This window comes from Mytilus trossulus, chromosome 14 (genome assembly GCF_036588685.1).
Source record: "Mytilus trossulus isolate FHL-02 chromosome 14, PNRI_Mtr1.1.1.hap1, whole genome shotgun sequence".
Classification (NCBI taxonomy): domain Eukaryota; kingdom Metazoa; phylum Mollusca; class Bivalvia; order Mytilida; family Mytilidae; genus Mytilus; species Mytilus trossulus.
Window position 1 is genome coordinate 62,191,943 of NC_086386.1, and position 6,436 is coordinate 62,198,378.

Sequence of the window (6,436 nt, forward strand, 5' to 3'; positions counted from 1 at the left end):
ACCTGAATGACAAATCCTTTTTTAAGTAATGTAACATTAATAATCATGTTAAAATGTCGATTTTTCGGGAAATAAAATATTATTGCTGCGATAAATTTCCTGCTCTCTCTTTTCTTGACATACCTGGAGTAATGAAGGTGCATCTCTTACCTGTATCTTGAATTTATTTAAACAATACTATTGATATTCTATTTCTTATTCGATCTATTCATAAATCATCAATGTTTTTCTATCAATTTACCATCCTTCATAAGAGAGGGACGAAAGATAGCATAGGGATAGTCAAACTCAAAGATTGAAAATAAACTGACAACGCCATGGCTAAAATTAAAAAGACAAGCAGACAAATTATTACAGAAGACACAACGAAGAAAACTAAAGACTAAGCAACTCAAATCCCACCAAAGACTGGGGGTGGTCTCAGGTGCTCAGGAAGGGTAAGCAGATCCTACTCCACATGTGGCACCCGTCGTGTTGCTTCTGTTATTACAAATCCGGTAAATAGTCTAATTCGGTAGGTCACATTCGTGAAAAGGAAAGGATATTATAGTTACGACATAAGGACCATATCTGATATTATCTTTGAAACAGTTATTCAACAACGGTCAAACAACTCATGATGGCGTCATTAAAATTTACGAAGGGATAATTTCAACTTCATCATTTGGAACTCTTGGTTTTAAAGCTTTCCTGTGAGCATCAATCCTCTATCAAGGAAATCATGATAGGAAATACAAGCCCGGGAATATCGTATCAATTGGGAGATATATACTTCGTATGCAAGAATGCTGCAACATAGAAAAGTTCACCATTGGGAAGCTGAAATCATCTCTTTTGTCGTAAAGTTTTGTTTTCAACCTACCCTTGTTGTCAATTTCTAGGTGTAAGTCAAGATATAAGCCATTATGTTCTTATTCGTAACCTCAACCGAACATAAAACATTTATCAATATAATACAAAACTCTTACATAGGAGTAGCCACTTGCAAAAGTCAAGTGCATTTTTATTCAGGTAATAAGTACACGTAATTCATTTTATATTAATGAGAATTATGAAAATTGTCTGTCTCTAACTAGCACTACCACATCAATATTTGCGACTCATCTTGGACTATCAACCTGTAAATAAATAATTATCATAATTATTCATTTGGAAAAAAGCATCTAGAGCACTTGACTGCAATGACTCGAATGACTTTAACTACTATCAAACCACCCGTGCATGAAATTCTACCCGCATACTTTATATATCCAATCAAAAGACCTTTCTATAAATAGCATAAACACGTGTACCGTACCAAACATAACAAACTAGCATCGATATATGTACAACTTTGATAAATATAAGACTTTACTTTATCCTTTATCTATAGTTCGATGGGATAGATTCGTTCAACATAGACACCAAATTTTGTATTTTTTAGTGAGAGAACATCATCTATATAACAAATACATAACAAATATAGTTAAAATGGTATTTCAGGATTTGCACTTATGGATTTCCCTAGGTAAAATATAAAAAAAAAATAGAATTTCAAATGTATACTCTTAGTCATAATTAGTTAAAAGAACAACATTATCTACACATATTGAGAGTTTATGGAGCTCCTTTTCGAGATATCTAAAAACAATTAAAACAAAATGCGGAAAAAAGGCTGTCTCGGACTTTTATCTTATATTTGCATTGATATTATTTGGGTTTCAAATCGAAAGAACAGAAATCTAGAATCTACTCAAATTTTGGTAAATGACCTTTAATGAGATATTGGGTTCTTATATGAAATGAAAAATGAATGTTATGATACAAAATAGCTTACCCTGTATCGTAAAGGGGGGGAGTCCAAACAATTTACAAAAATTCCAAAACCTCACCTTAATATATTCTTAATGAACAATTAAGTATAAAAGTCCAAAGTATGTCAAATATGTATTTTATTGAAAACAAAAATCCCCGACATGAATCATGTTACAACAAAGAACAAAAAACAAATAGACCAGCAAGCTCCATACGCAACCTCTGCTTTACATGCTTTGAATTGTTTCACATTTGTCATTTCGAGGCCTTTATAGCTGATTATGCGGTATTGAATTTACTCGTAGTTAAAGGCAGTACAGTGACCTACAGTTGTTAATTTCTGTGTCATTTGGTCTCTTATGAAGAGTTGTCTCATTGGCAATCATTCCACATCTTCTTTTTCATATTTGATACCACTAAATGTCAATCTATGATTACATACTAGATTTCTACTTTGTGTTGTGTCATTGACAGGGCTATACATTGCTGTTAGGCACGATAAGGTTTTGGTCCTTTACAGCATTGTTGTGCAAATAAAGCAAATGACAATGATCACTTAAAGATTCACACAGTCTTGCCAATATCTATTATACAAATCGCATTGATCATATTAACGATTGTGATCATATTCATATTATAATCTCAGGTAAAATATAGCTGAAATAGTTATAGGTACGATCATTATATATATTATTGAAAGAATAAATAGGATATTTTAAAGAGCTTTATTCACTTGATTATCTTGTACTACCATCTTTCATAGTTAGTGTCATTGCTGGCGTACAATATCATGAGCCGGGCAGATTGAATTATTTTTATTTTTATTTTAATTGTCAGTTTTATGAAATGTGATAATACACATAAAGCTTAAATCAAATTTTTCACTATTATATAATGTATTTTCAGACCAAATCCAATAATGTAAACATTCTCCAGAGTAGATGCTTCAATGAACAACTGGCGAACACCGCTTTTTAACTTTGGTACCAATGAACATGACTTACAAAATTTAATTTCAAGAAATGCACATTTACAGAACATTAATCCTGCAGATTTTGACGAAAATAGTCGTACAACAGATGAAATTCTTAGAATAGTGATGCAAGGAATACGTAGATTTACAGGAGAGCAGTTTGAAGGGTTGGTTCTTCACGATCAGCTAATAAAATTTGGTAGTTCAAGAGAAGGGCTCAAAGTCATCGATGCTTTAGAATTTGATAGCATCCTAGTATTTGATATAAATTGATTGGAGTTAGAACCAGTTCTAGGAAATACTCTGGGATTGGTAAGACTTCAGGTTAATAATGCAGAAGAACTATTAGAAAAGTATCCTTGGATTAAAAAATACGGAGTATTTAAACAAGTATTTAGGAACAAATATTTAATCAACTCAAGGAATCTGCACTTAAAAGTCTTCGAATCTATCATCGACAAAACCCGTGAACTTGTGAATGAAATGCTTCGAGACACAGAATATTCTTTCGATAGAATTGCAAAACCACCAACAATAAACATTAGAATACTCTTGAATAAAGAGAAAGGTACACCTGATTTATACGATAAGTTATCTACCATATCCTTGCAAAGTGAATCGTTAGAAGCCAAAGAATCCAAGTCATCTTTGGATATTGATATTGTTCCAGAACTACTTATACGAAACGATTCTGTTCCGGATCCTACTGCGAGGGGCGCAAAAATGCCCTGTCCTGTATATGCTGTAATGAAATGGGTCAATTTAAGCCAAGACACAGAGATGGCAATGTACAAGGATTTGTTGTGGAGAGTTTGCACATCTGGATACGAGAGACACATTCTAGACGTTTGCCAAACGAATCCCAGTCAGCAGTTTTTGATAACGGCCTGTCGAATCCTGAAAACGTACGTTTCTAACCAAGACGGCACCAACCAGCTTCACAAAGTTGCAACCTCTAATCACTGAAAACAATATGTTTCCACTGTATAACATTACTAACGATACCAAAGGACCATAACTCTTTATCTGGAGTCAAGGAAGCATTGGGTTATTTTCTGTCGTTTTTGAACTTATGTATCAATTCTGCAACGTTGCCACACTTCTTTCATGGAAATCCTTGTTTAGTCCTCATGTTCCCTGAATGTAGCTTTGGCCAAGAAGAACACATCAAAAATGTGCATGGATCAATGAGTTCTGAGACGTTCAATCAGGCTAAGATTAGCTACAACAAACTGCTACGGGACCTACTTGGATTGTATACTGATAATCCTCGTCTTGATCATGATCGTTTAGAACGATTCGCGAAATTATTAGACCTCCGACACACCGCCAGAAAACCCAAAGATGCGTACAAGTTTTGAAATATTAGTACTATTGTTATGAAACTAAATGGTTAATCATAGTTGAGAGTATTTCAATTTGTTATTCTTCAAAAAGAAGGATTCACCTTATTGAATAATTAGATTTCTTCGCCATGTTGTAAGCAATATTTATTTGTGCTTTAATGTTTGTATAAACGCTACTGATTTTTACATTGTTATGGTGTGTGTTATTTATTGCCATTTGTGTGTGTATATGTGTGAATTTATAGATAAGGTTCTAGCATGCCTAATTGATAATAACTAATAAAAGGATTTAAGGGATCACGCGATATATTTATAAAAACGTATACCAAACGTTATACCTGTAATTGGTATCAGTATCGAATTCAATTACTTGTATTGAACAATATCCATACCATCACTTTCATTTTGATAAAGAATCGAAAAATCTAACTATGCTCGTTTTTTTTTAAAAATGATTTCTAACATGTTTTATGATGTTATGCCATTGTTTATTGTTCGTTGAATATGTCATTTTATATATATATTGATGGCGATCCGATGGATACATCTGTTGTAGGGTTGTCACTGACTCAGACGTACTTATGAATATAATTATTTTCTGTGACTGTATCTTACATTAATTTGTAGGATCCTTTACTATAGACAATTTAGCTGATCTGTAACAATAACATCTTCATGCCTTATATATCATGTACTGTAGTACGCCGCTAGATTAAAACTGACGTGGAAAGGTAACATATGGCCACCGAAAGCTCTTTTTTTGAGAGCCCAGGTGGTCGTGTGGTCTAGCGGGACGGCTGCAGTGCAGGCGATTTGGTGTCACGATATCACAGTAGCATTGGTTCGAATCCCGGCGAGGGAAGAACCAAAAACTTGTGAAAGCAAATTTACAGATCTAACATTGTTGGGTTGATGTTTAGACGAGTTGTATATACATTATGTACACAGCCATGTATCACCATCATTGATGGCGATCCGATGGATACATCTGTTGTAGGGTTGTCACTGACTCAGACGTACTTATGAATATAATTATTTTCTGTGACTGTATCTTACATTAATTTGTAGGATCCTTTACTATAGATAATTTAGCTGATCTGTAACAATAACATCTTCATGCCTTATATATCATGTACTGTAGTACTCCGCTAGATTAAAACTGACGTGGACAGGTAACATATGGCCACCGAAATCTCTTTTTTTGAGAGCCCAGGTGGTCGTGTGATCTAGCGGGACGGCTGCAGTGCAGGCGATTTGGTGTCACGATATCACAGTAGCATGGGTTCGAATACCGGCGAGGGAAGAACCAAAAATTTGTGAAAGCAAATTTACAGATCTAACATTGTTGGGTTGATGTTTAGACGAGTTGTATATACATTATGTACACAGCCATGTATCACCATCATTGATGGCGATCCGATGGATACATCTGTTGTAGGGTTGTCACTGACTCAGACGTACTTATGAATATAATTATTTTCTGTGACTGTATCTTACATTAATTTGTAGGATCCTTTACTATAGATAATTTAGCTGATCTGTAACAATAACATCTTCATGCCTTATATATCATGTACTGTAGTACGCCGCTAGATTAAAACTGACGTGGAAAGGTAACATATGGCCACCGAAAGCTCTTTTTTGAGAGCCCAGGTGGTCGTGTGGTCTAGCGGGACGGCTGCAGTGCAGGCGATTTGGTGTCACGATATCACAGTAGCATGGGTTCGAATCCCGGCGAGGGAAGAACCAAAAATTTGTGAAAGCAAATTTACAGATGTAACATTGTTGGGTTGATGTTTAGACAAGTTGTATATACATTATGTACACAGCCATGTATCACCATCATTGATGGCGATCCGATGGATACATCTGTTGTAGGGTTGTCACTGACTCAGACGTACTTATGAATATAATTATTTTCTGTGACTGTATCTTACATTAATTTGTAGGATCCTTTACTATAGATAATTTAGCTGATCTGTAACAATAACATCTTCATGCCTTATATATCATGTACTGTAGAACGCCGCTAGATTAAAACTCACGTGGAAAGGTAACATATGGCCTCCGAAAGCTCTTTTTTTTAGAGCCCAGGTGGTCGTGTGGTCTAGCGGGACGGCTGCAGTGCAGGCGATTTGGTGTCACGATATCACAGTAGCATGGGTTCGAATCCCGGCGAGGGAAGAACCAAAAATTTGTGAAAGCAAATTTACAGATCTAACATTGTTGGGTTGATGTTTAGACGAGTTGTATATACATTATGTACACAGCCATGTATCACCATCATTGATGGCGATCCGATGGATACATCTGTTGTAGGGTT

The 6,436-nt window shown here is 35.1% G+C and overlaps 1 pseudogene; it reads left to right on the top strand.

The window, feature by feature from the left end:
* The first annotated feature begins 2,743 nt into the window (after positions 1 to 2,743).
* LOC134697968 (uncharacterized) lies at positions 2,744 to 3,733 on the top strand (annotated as a pseudogene).
* Positions 3,734 to 6,436: the final 2,703 nt, after the last annotated feature.